This window comes from Macaca thibetana, chromosome 3 (assembly GCF_024542745.1).
Source record: "Macaca thibetana thibetana isolate TM-01 chromosome 3, ASM2454274v1, whole genome shotgun sequence".
In the NCBI taxonomy this organism is placed as follows: domain Eukaryota; kingdom Metazoa; phylum Chordata; class Mammalia; order Primates; family Cercopithecidae; genus Macaca; species Macaca thibetana.
Window position 1 is genome coordinate 91,380,645 of NC_065580.1, and position 12,657 is coordinate 91,393,301.

At 40.4% G+C, this 12,657-nt stretch overlaps 1 long non-coding RNA gene across 1 annotated transcript in view; it reads left to right on the forward strand.

The window, feature by feature from the left end:
* The first annotated feature begins 42 nt into the window (after positions 1-42).
* Positions 43-12,657, forward strand: part of LOC126950773 (uncharacterized) — a 189,298-nt gene continuing 176,683 nt past the window's right edge. Inside the window, exon 1 of the long non-coding RNA XR_007724292.1 lies at positions 43-156. This is a non-coding gene — a long non-coding RNA (uncharacterized LOC126950773). The remainder of the gene's footprint in view (positions 157-12,657) is intronic.

Consider the following 12,657-nt stretch of genomic DNA (forward strand, 5'->3'; position numbering starts at 1 on the left):
GCGCGCGAACTTCTGTGGCTCCATCCCAGTGCGCACTCCTCCCAGTGCACTGGCCGGTTGGAGTTTTGCCAGGGAGCCCTTTCCATCTGCCTGTCTCAATACAAAGAATATGTGGATTTGGATTCAGGGACACCGTTATCACCTATGTGACTTTAGGTAAGTTACAAACACAGCGAGCCTCAGTTTTTGTACTAGTAAAACCTATTATGGCACAGGTTTGCTGGACGGATGAATGAGGTCGTGACCGTTGAAGTGATTTGTAATGTACTTACATTAGGACTGGAGTTAGTGGGCTAACTCAGAGGCCACAGTTAGTGGTACTGACAGAGATTGCATTTAGGTCTTCCCAAAGGTGGTTCCGTTCTTTACCCTTTGATGTTTTCCATATTTAATGTTGTTACTTATCTTTTAGCATGTTCTAAAGTGGGTCTGAGGACAGTGAGTAACATGACACAAAGAGTACCAGGGCGAGATTATGCCTGTCACAGATGAAAATACTCTATTTATGTGTCATAGTAATCTATTCATTGGTTTATGGACCCAAAATTCTCCAGGGGGACTCACAAATCCCCATAATGTTTCTATGTGCCAGATTTTTCATTTCGAACTCTGATTTAGTTGACAGATGTGTAAAAATCACATGTAGCCAAATGACTCTTCAGTCAGCACTAAGCTGATAATGCTGAAGACTGGTTATTCCTGCTAAGATTCACTGGACCCTCTGCCCAGATTATGTTTTTCAAATCTCATATTAGAGCTTAATGTTATTTTATTTTAATGCCAATGCTCTGCTTCCCAATGCCATATCTTTAAAATATTGTGCCCCATTCTAATACAAACACTGACTTACATGGAGCGCTCTCTTTTGAGGAAGTCGAAGTAGATCAGTAACTAAATTCAGTTCCTTAAAGGTGTTATAGTAAAACTCAGAGAGTCACACACAAGTCAGATTGGGAGAAAGTTTCTTTCTTTTTTTTTTTTTGAGACGGAGTCCCGCTCTGTTGCCCAGGCTGGAGTGCAGTGGCCTGAACTCAGCTCACTGCAAACTCCGCCTCCCGGGTTCACGCCATTCTCCTGCCTCAGCCTCCCGAGTAGCTAGGACTACAGGCGCCCGCCATCACGCCGGGCTAATTTTTTGTTTTTTTTAGTAGAGACGGGGTTTCACTGTGTTGGCCAGGGTGGTCTTGATCTCCTGACCTTCAGATCCGCCTGCCTCGGTTTCCCAAAGTGCTGGGATTACAGGCATGAGCCACTGTGCCTGGCCTGAAAGTTTCTTAGAATAATAAATTTTAAAATCTTAAAAGATAAGAATTAGTTGGATGTTAAATATTGAGTCTCAACTGTATCATGTCTCTAATAAAGAAGCTGGTATATGGAGGTAAGTTGACTTGCCCCAAATCTGCTGAGAGTAACTGGTAGAGCTAGAATTTGCATCCACGTGTCTTCTGGTTACTCCAGTTTGAGTGCTCTTTTGGCACTTTTGCTATCCTTTACGTAAAACTATTAATTGTGTATTGGTAGGACAGTTTCAGTAAGCACAGAAATGATATTAATGGCAGTGCTATATCAAGAAGTAGACAAATTCCTGTGTTTTGTTTTAGATTTTGTGATGATGATAGTAGTCCTTAACTAGGATAGCTATGTGATAGAACAAAACTTTACAAATTTTGCTGCATCTTTTTTTTTTTTTGCTCTTTGTGTTATTTCAGAGTATTTTCCCCACCCTCTTTTTCTCTTCAACTGGGGAAAACAAACCCAAAATATGATTCTACACGAAAAATTTCATTAGTTTGATTTTTTTCTTAGAAATTCTGTTATACTTCTTAATATATGACAGCTTTTAAAAATGACTTTATTTCTTTAAAAAGAAAAAAATGGGTTTCAATTTGCAGTGCAGGCAAGGTATATCAAAATATGTGCTAGGATATGTATCAGGAAAGTCTAGCCTGAAATAGAGTAGACCTGTGATATTTATAAATATTTACAAATGAATCTTTTAGTCACTCCCTGAATTTCTAAATAGTGCTTTGGCTGCAAAAAAATAAAAATAAAGATCTAGTACTTCCAAACGTCATGTAGAGAATGTAAATGGTGTAATTCTAGAGGAAGACAACAGAGAAGAGTGGGGACTATGGTTCACTGGAAAGTGCATGACCTATCTTCAGGGACCATTCATAATCAACTTTAGTCCTGTGATGTCATAGGGGAATGCAATTTCAGTATTAAGTGTTCCTGATTTTGTTTTTTGAGAAGTTTGAAGTATTGCTTTTTTTTTCTTTAATGGTGACAACTAATTTCAATTTTTAAAAAACATCCAGGCCAAATTAAATACATCTGTCATTGTATCTGGCCTGTGGGTCTTTAGCTTTTGACCTCTGATCTAAAGCATTTAATTCCTTCCTATAAAATTTAGTTGTGACAAGTAGAGTGCAACAAAGCTGAATTAAAAGCAGATGCTGGACGGTCAGCCACGCTCAGCCCTTAACACTGCTCTTTGTAACTACATGATTCAAATTCAGGATTTACAAAAATAATACGTTCCTTTAAGCCATGGTCTCAAGATCTCTGAGGGAAACTGCATGATATCCTTACAGCCAATATTTCCTATATTTGAAAGCTCATTGATTTGGAAAGTTCTCTGTGGTCCTTTTTGTTCTTGTTCTAAAAAACCCAAAAAACCAAAACAAACCAACCCAGGGGATTAATCTCATGATAGGTAGAAGGCCTTAAATGATAGGGTCTTACACTGCCAACTTCCTCAATACACATGGCTGGTTTGAGCAAGATAAAACCATGATGTTGAAAGAGTTTTGATACTTTCTTTCATTAACACTTTTTAAATCCAAATACTCTATTTACAATTTTATGTTTTGCAAAGATGAAACCAATGTCTCAAGAATGAATGATTAAAAAACGCAAAAGGTAATTACTATAATACAATTTAGCATTAAGAGAAAGAAACCACTCTTCTAGAGTATTCTGCATTGTGTGCGTATATATATATATATATTTCAGTCTAGGGTTGTTACTCTTATTAGTAACATTTGATGCACAAACTCATTAAGAATACTAAAAATTGCTCTTATGTTAAATTCAACCGTCTTTATTGGATTTATCACTTTAAAATAGCTGTTCTCAAATTTTATCATCTATGTAGTACTAGTCTCCAATGATGGCTACCAACAATTCTTCCTAACCCTGTACATTCATGGTGCCCCTTCCATCAAAAGGTAGAGTCTTGTTTCCCTTTCCTTGAATCTGGTCAGGTCACATGACTTGCTTTGATCAACAGAAAGCAGCAGAAGAGTCCCTGAGTCAGTTCTGGAACTAGCCCTGAAGAGACCTGGCAATTTTCATGAATATGATCTTGGAAATTGGCTTCCATGTGAAGAAGCACAGAGTAGGCTAATGAATGGGGAGGGACCAGAGGAGAGAGAGAGATTCCCTATGGAAGAGGACTTTGGTGCCCCATTGATGGTCAGCACCAAGTGCCAGACCATGAGTGAGACCCTCTTGGATAATTCAGTCCAGTAGAGCTCCCAGCTGAATGCAGCCATTTAAGTGAAGTCAGCTGATATCACAGTGGAGCACAAGTCCAGTCAATCCACAGAATTGCAAGAAAAAAAAAACCCGTCATTATTTTGAGCCATTACATTTTGGAATGGTTGTTTATGCAGTGGCAAATAACTGACATGACCTGCTTGTTACTAATGCTGAAATCCTGGCATCTCTTGCAGAGATTGTGACTCAATAGGTTTGGATGAGGCTTGGAAATCTGCTAGTTTAACAAGGTCCTGGAGTAATTCAATGCCAGGTAGTATTTTCAGAACCACACTCAGGACCATTACTCTGAAGTACTCCCAGGGATTATTCAAGAAATTTATTGTCAAGTATGAAGAAAATATTAGAATTTCTGTTTCTATATTTCTTTGGTCTAAAAAAATGTAAATAAATTATGCTTGACTGTGATTGACATCCTGTATATTAGGTGCTCATGTGATTTTTTGGGCATGTTATCCTTCAAATAGAAGGGACCGTCTAATGTAAAGAGGAGTGGACATTCTCTCCTTTCATTCCTTTCGGAACCACCTAGATTACATGTGTCTATCCTAAGTGAATCTATGGATTATACTATAGAATATATTATATTATAGAATCTTCCCAGTGTTTAGTAATAAGATGGGGGTTGACCATGAAAATCTCCTATGCCTTACTTACAGTTCAGTGGTTACTTTGAGACAAAACATTTGGAATTGTCAAATTTAAAGACACATAGTTCACATTGCTTTCACAAAATACAAGTTTCCAAGTAGGCTGACCTTTCTGTGATAAGTAACTGTGAGTAGAATGCTACCTAGTAGAAAATTAACATAGGCACGTACACACACATACTTGCTCACTTCCTTTGTACCCACAAAATAGCAGCAGTTTTCACAGTAAGTGAGAATGTTTCTTTTCTTTTCTTTTTTTGTTGAGGAGCGTTTAAAAATAAATGATGGGAAATGTTTCCATTGTTATATGATTTTGCAGAAAATGATGTGTTACATAAGAAATTGCTTATTTTGGCACACTTCAAAAACTTGGAAACAGAACTTAAAAATCTTTTTTCATATCTTCCAAGTTAAGAATTTTTATGTGTTTGAACACATTTATGATTAGTTTGCAACAATGATTGGACATTAGAGAAAATGGAAATTTATTGGCTGAATTTTACCAAAAATCATATTTGGTTGAGAGATTAAAATATGAGCATCATGGTCAGGCAGGTGGCCCCTAATCTCAACACTTTGGGAGGCTGAAGTGGGAGGATCCCATGAGCCTACAAGTTTGAGACCAGCCTGGGCAATATAGGGAGACCCTGTCTCTACGAAAAGTTTTGAAAATTAGCCCTGCATCAGGGCACATACCTGTGGTCTGAGCTACTTGGGAGGCTGAGGTAGCAGGATGGCTTGAGCCTGGAGGTCGAGGCTGTAGTGAGCAGTGATTGCGCCACTGCACTCCAGTCTGGGCGAGACCCTGTCTCAAAAAAAAAAAAAGTGCATCGTGAAAAAGAACAGCCAAATATGCAGTTCTTCCGTTTGGGATTTATATATATTTATGAGAAGTCTTTTTCACCTATCTTTAAAAAATCATAGCAAAAGAAACTGAACTTAGAAGCAGACCTTCAAATCCTGTCACATGGTGTTAAACCAGAATTTGTGAAACTATTCAAACATATTATTGTATTAATTTAATTAATATTGTATTTTTAATGAGAGTTTTTTTTATTTTTTATTTTTTGAGACAGTCTTCCTCTGTCACCCAGACTGGAGTGCAGTGGTGGGATCTCGGCTCACTGCAACCTCCGCCTCCTTGGTTCAAGTCATTCTCCTGCCTCAGCCTCCCAAGCAGTGGGGATTACAGGTGCCTGTCACCATGCCTGGCTAATTTTTGTGTTTTTAGTAGAGATGAGGTTTCATCATGTTGGCCAGGCTGGTCTCGAACTTCTAACCTCAGGCAATCTGCCCACCTCAGCCTCCCAAAGTGCTGGGATTATAGGCGTGCGGCAGCGTGCCTGGCTGAGAGTTGTGTTTTTAAAAATACTATCACCTCATAAAATTCTGTATGCTTTATTATTTTATTTGGTAATTTTTCTTTTTTATTTTAGATATACCTAATATGACAGCACATGTATATAATTATATTATTTATTTATTTATTTTTGAGACAGAGTTTTACTCTTGTTGCCCAGGCTGGAGTGCAATGGCACTATCTTGGCTCACTGCAACCTCCGCCTCCAGGGTTCAAGCAATTCTCCTGTCTCAGCCTCCCGAGTAGCTAGGATTACAGGCATGCGGCACCATGCCTGGCTAATTTTTGTATTCTTAGTAGAGATGGGATTTCTCCATGTCAGTCAGGCTGGTCTCGAACTCCTGACCTCAGGTGATCCACCTGCCTTGGCCTCCCAAGTTGCTGGGATTACAGGTGTGAGCCACCATGCCCAGCCTATGATTTTAAAATGAATAAATTTACAACTACTTGCAGTTCATACTTGGATATTTTTTACTGATGGAGTGTATTATCTAAAAACTTGGGAGACCAAAATTCTAGAATATCAAGAATTTTTTTTTTTTTTTTTGAGACAGGGTCTCACTCTGTTGCCTAGTCCTGAGTGGAGTGGTGCAGTCACAGCTCATTGCAGCCTCAACGTCCCAAGCTCAAGTGGTCTTCTTGCCTCAGCCACCTGAGTAGCTGGAACTACTTCAGGCATGCACCATGACACCAGGCTGATTTTTAATTTTTTGGTAGAGACAGTTTCACCATGTTGCCCAGGCTGGTTTTGAACTCTGAAGTTCAGGCCTTCCTCCCGCCTTGGTCTCTCAAAGTGCTGAGATTACAGGCGTGAACCACTGTGCCTGGCTCAAGGACCATTTAGAGTATCTTCCATGTTTGTCACTGTGTGGGAAATAATGTATTTCTGATTGCCCATTGGTGACCGGGCTTTAGAGCAGGAACATAGTGTTTCAGGCCTTTCTTGGATGAGAGAATGGGGTCCTGGCTTAGATCCATCTTTTGGCAGATCACTTGCAGTTGATGTTGTTAGAGTCTACTCTAAAATAACATAATTATACATATATGGTGCCTTATGAGAATTTTATTTAGCATATACTACAAAGGATAGCACATTTCTGAATAGATTATCTTTTTCTTATGTATTCTAGAATTGACATTTAGCTCTCTATCTTGAAAATAAACCATCCTGACAAAATTACTTTTTAAAAAAATTCTACTTTTTAATTTTTTTTTTTTTTTTTTTTTTGGCCTGATGCTGTGAGAAACATTAGCAAGGAGAAACTGAACTTCACCCAGCAGAGGTTCCTGGTCATTTTAGCCCTCAGGAGGGGAACCCACTCCTGAGGTTCTTGCTCTCTGGGAAAGCAGACGGAACATTTTAGTGCAGGCACTTCTCAGCTGTATGGTGTGTGGTGAGTGCATCATTAAACAGGGGCACGTGCTTGTAGGCAAAAGTACATTTCAGTAAGTGGATTGAAACCTCGCTGAATTGTGCTGAAGCAATTTAAGCCTCTTATTCCATTTTACTATTGGAGAATTCACGATAAGCAACTTGTATAAAGAAGAATACTATAGAAAAACATGCTCTGTGGTAAGCATTTGAGGTGGCAATGTAGTCTCAAAACGCAAACCTTCTTTCTTTTAATTTATCGGGTTCCCTTGATATTATAGATGTTATAAGATTGGACACCACAAATGCTAAACCAACATAGATGAAATATGTGTTATCTTCATAGTAGAAGGCGTAATATAAATAAAAGGAAACGCCTTTAGGAAATACTTTCCATTCACACTTTAGTTCTTTGGTGATTTTCTATAATATATTTAAATGAGTGCTGTAGTTCACCCAATATATATCTGACAATGTAGTTGCTCACATTTTTATCATTTTATCAACTGGATGTGTTAAATTATTATTCATTACTTACAAACACCCTCCCTCCACCTCTGGCCTTTTAAGACTCTCTAAGAATGGCATATAACCCTAGGAACATTTTTATTACATTTGTTTGTGGAGGGGCCTAGTGGGTGAAGGCAAAAATTTGGGACATTTCTTCAAAGAAGAAAGGGACAGAGACACTAAGGGGGGATCAGAGTTTGAGGAGAAAAAAGGAAAAAGATTCATGTGACAAGATAAGGGAAGAGAACCTGAGGGATTTCAGAAAAGGAGAAAGGAGATGAGGGATAGAGGAGAAAGGGTTTTTTAAAAGATTCCCTCCCTCAGGTCCTCGCTTCCAAGACGACAAAGCAAAGAAGGAACAATGGTGGTGCGCAAAAGGGCCATGACCATGTGTAGCCTATTTGCTGCACAAATTGAGCCCAATGCTTGACCAGCGACAAGGCTATTAACAAGTTCGTCATTCGAAACGTAGTAGAGGTTACAGCTGTCAGGGACAGTTCTAAAGTGAGCATCTGCCGGGCGCGGTGGCTCACGCCTGTGATCCCAGCACTTTGGGAGGCCGAGGCGGGCAGATCACGAGGACAGGAGATTGAGACCATCCTCGCTAACACGGTGAAACCCCGTCTCTACTAAAAATACAAAAAAATTGGCCGGGCGTGGTGGTGGGCTCCTGTAGTCCCAGCTACTCGGGAGGCTGAGGTAGGAGAATGGCCTGAACCCAGGAGGCGGAGCTTGCAGTGAGCAGAGATCGCGCCACTGCACTCCAGCCTGGGCGATGGAGCGAGACTCCGTCTCAAAAATAAATAAATAAAAATAAATAAATAAAATAAAGTGAGCATCTTCGACAGCAAAGTGCTTCCCAAGCTGTGTGGGAAGTTACCTTGCCCTGTGAGTTGTGCCATTCACAGCAAGGTAGTCAGGAAGCAATCTTGTGAAGCCTGCAAGGACCGAACACCTTCACCCCAGCTTAGACCTGCGAGTGCTGCCCCATGACCCCCGCCAAAGCCCATGTAAGGAGCTGAGTCCTTAAGGACTGAAGAAAAATTATCCTCTGGAGAAAAAGAAAATGGGAATTGTACCTAAAAGAAAAAAAATTTGGTTACGTTGTCCATTATGTAACTCCTCTTTTAGCCTTCCAACAAAGCCTCATGTAGAATTCAGTTGTTCAATGCTTTTGGAGTGTTTATATTTGTTTCTGATTCTGAATGTATGTGTGAGGCTAGCTTTAAAGTGTCAAGGGGTTTGAAAGAGCAGAAATCTTTTAGAGTTTTGGTTAACATACGCAGTGGAGTACTAAGAAGCAGAATGTGGTTGGGTTGGGTGAGTTGCTTTGGTAGAAAGGAATATCTTATCATGGATAACATTTAGAGCTTTTCATGCATGGTGGTAATAAAGAACGGACTGATTTTTACGCACTTCTATTGTTTTAAAATTTGCGACTCATGTGTCTCCTTGTTGCAGGTGCCCAGGCTGAGTGCTTCCACTATCCGCCTTGATCTGTCATTGGAAATCAGCAAACAGCTTTAATTTAAAATAAGCCAGGCACGGTGGCTCATGCCTATAATCCCAGCACTTTGGGAGGCTGAGGTAGGAGAATCACTTGAATCTGCGAGTTTGATAGCAGCCTAGGCAACATAGTGAGACCCAGTCTCTACAAAAAAAATAAAAAATACATCTGGGTGCAGTGGTGTGCACCTGTAGTCCCAGCTATACAGGAGGCTGAGGCAGGAAGATGCTTGAGCCCAGGATATCGAGGCTGCAGGAGCCATGATCATGCCATTGTACTCCAGCCTGGGTGGCAGAGTGAGACTCTGTCTGAAAAAATAATCTCAAAATAAAAATAAATAAACAAACAAATAAATAAAAATAAAATAAGGCATATGTGTGGCAACTTCCATCAGAAGCTTGTCACTCTCTTTTTCCAGCTGTTCTCTACCAACTTAGAAGACGTTGCAGGTATGTAAGTGAAAGACGAACTTGAAAATTCCTGGTGACTTTGGTCTTAATTTGTAGCCATCCTTTCTGTACTCAAATCTGAGGTATCCTCTGAAACTGGGAATATAGAGAATGACATTTCTGTCTTCCATTTTTTTTTTTTTTTTTTTTTTTTTGCAGATGGAGTCTCACTCTGTCACCTGGGCTGGAGTGCAATGGTGCAATCTCAGCTCACTACCACCTCCACCTCCCTGGTTCAAGTGATTCTCCTGCCTCAGCCTCCCGAGTAGTTGGGACTACAGGGACGCGCCACCATGCCTGGCTAATTTTTTGTGTTTTTATTAGAGACAGGGTTTCACCATGTTGGCCAGGCTGGTCTGACCTCAGGGGATCCTCCCGCCTCAGCTTCCCAAAGTGCTGGGATTACAGGTGTGAGCCACCGCGTCCTACCGTCTGTCCTCCTTTTGGTAGCTGAAATTCCTCTGTACTATTTCTGATCCTGTGTAAATAGGTTGGAATAGGATTCTGCTTTTTCAGTTTTCATCCTTTCTTTCTCATCGTCCTCCTCTTTTTTCTTTCTTTCATTTTATGTCTACCTGTCCTTTTTGCTGGCTCTTATTTCCATATCCATAACAGTGAATCGTTAGAGAATAGGGTGAATACAATGGGACATACAGCACCTGGTGGTAAATATCCTGCTGCCTTTCTTCTTCATAGCTAGTCAAACTCAAGTTTAATAAGTTTCTATCAGTTATGTTTTCTCAGGGCAATCAAAAGGGAAAGTTAGAGAAAAGGGAGAACACACAGGAAAATGCATAAGCAAAGACACTACTATGAAAATAACGAGGCTGAGCGCGGTGACTCACACCTGTAGCACCAGCATTTTGGGAGGCCAAGGCGGGTGGATCACAAGGTCAAGAGATCGAGAACATCCTGGTAAACATGGTGAAACCCTGTCTCTACTAAAAATACAAAAATTAGCCAGGCATGGTGATGTGTGCCTGTAGTCCCAGCTACAAGGCAGGCTGAGGCAGGAAAATTACTTGAACCCAGGAGGTGGAGGTTGCTGTGAGCCGAGATTGCACCTATTGTACTCCAGCCTGGGCAACAAGAGCAAAACTCAGTCTCAAACAACAACAACAACAACAACAAATAAAATGAAGGCCTTAAAAGTTGTCAGTCATTTGTTTCTAGTTGGCTGTCTTCTCTTTGACTGTGCTTATGCTTGTGGAATACTTACAATGGGATTAGAAGCCTTAGTTGTTTGCTTGTTTTGATGGAACTTAGACTTCTGCCCTGCAGTAGGTAACTGTTGAATTGCTAAAGCTGGAGTTCTGCTAATACTTGTGTTGCTACATCTGCAATATTTTAAGGAGGGGGAAAGAGCTAGTGACAGCCCAAACACAAATTCCTTACACGGACTCTTAGGTCATTTGTGCCTTGCTTCCTTCTCCATACCTTTTTGGTCACTGCTGGAGAGTCCTTGGTCATTAGTTGTACACCTTTGCTCTTCTGATAAAATTTCAGAGTTAGTATACGGGCAGTTTCGGGGGGTATGGGTGGTGGTCTGAAGCTTGTGCCTGGGCTGTCAAGACATGGCACACCCTCTTTCCTTCTTCCTCCAAACTTTGGCTGTGCTATTTTTGACCACATGTAAACTACTGAACCATTGCTAGAACAGAGATCATCAAACTCTTTCTGTAAAGGACCAGATAGTAAATATATCAGGTTTTGTAGGCAAGATACTCCTTTTGCAACTATCCATCTTTGCTGTTGAAGTGCAAAAGCAGCCATAGATGTAAACCAATGGGTGTGGCTATGTTCAAATGACATTTATTTATGAACACTGAAATCTGAATTTCATATACGTTTTATATATCACAAAATATTATTCTTTTGATTTTTTCCTCAGCTGTTTACAAATACAGAAACTGTTTATAGCTTGTAGGCTGTACAAAAACAAGGGGGTAGACTGGATTTAGTTTGAGAACTATGGTTTGCTGATCAGGAATGAGAACATTGTCCTTTGTTATGTTACTGTGCACCGCAAGTTTAGTGGCTTAACACGACAGCTGTTTACTTATTTAGCTTGCTATTTGTTTGTTGGCAATTTGGGTGGGCTCAACTGGGTGGTTTTTGACTAGGTTCAGTCATGTAACTGTGGTCAACTGTTGGTCAGCTAGTTGACTCTGTTTCTGTTGGCTAGGGCAACAAAGGTGACTGGGCCATGTGTCTCTCATCATTCAGCAGGCTAACCTGTGGTCGTTCACATGCTGGTTCTAGGATTAGCCAAAACAGGCAAACTCCCATGTATGAGCACTTTTTGAGGTTCTGCTAGTGTCATTTTGCAATTGTCTCATTGTTTGAAGCAAGTCACCTGGTCTAGTCCAGAGTGTGGGGAAGAACTAAGCTTATGGATACAGGCAGGCATGAATGATTACGGTCTATTACTGCCATGTCTTATCACAGAAGGCCTCTAGTGTTGATGATTTATATCCTTTCTGCATTCATAATGTATTTCCTCCCAAGACCCCCTAAATCTCACCCAATCACAGCATCATATTCAATGTCCAGGATCTCTTGTTCAATAATTATGTTTGGGAGTGACTTTTTGGATGCAGATCCTCTTGATCCAGCTGCATTAAAAAGACAAGTTATGCAGTGAGAAGACAAACACATGATAACTGCAGTAGACACTGCTATTGGAAGGAGGGAAAATGGGAAACACATAACAATCACTGGTTCATAGAAATTCTGAAACCCAGCCAGGCATAGATTTTCAGATCCTTATATTTCAAGGATCTGAAAATTTTCCTTGGAGAAAATTTTGGAGAAAATTCCAAGGAGAAAATTTTCCTTGATTGGGATAAGATTCCACTTCTGGCAACTGTTTCTCCAGTGTCTTATTTTCTGCTGCTCTCTGGAAGTAGTACTGTAGTCCATTGGGCATCACCGTTCTTGACTCTGTCCTCTGAAATGTCGTTCCTTTTTAATAAGAAATGGCCTCTGTATTCAGCTGAATACCTTCCTCAACCTTCATTCCTGCAGAATGCGGGGAGCCCAGAAACCTCTTTTTGTTTCAAGCTGACGTGAATATTTCAGTCCAAGCTGGTGGTGCTTTTGTTGGCACAATTGACTTCAGTGTTTTCAGAACTTCCTACAAGGCAGATTCAGGTTCACACCATACCCCAGAAGCCACATCTATAATTTTTATTGAGAGAGACTTTTTGAGACTTTTTACTTTGGTGTGTCAGCCTGCTGGGGAAAAC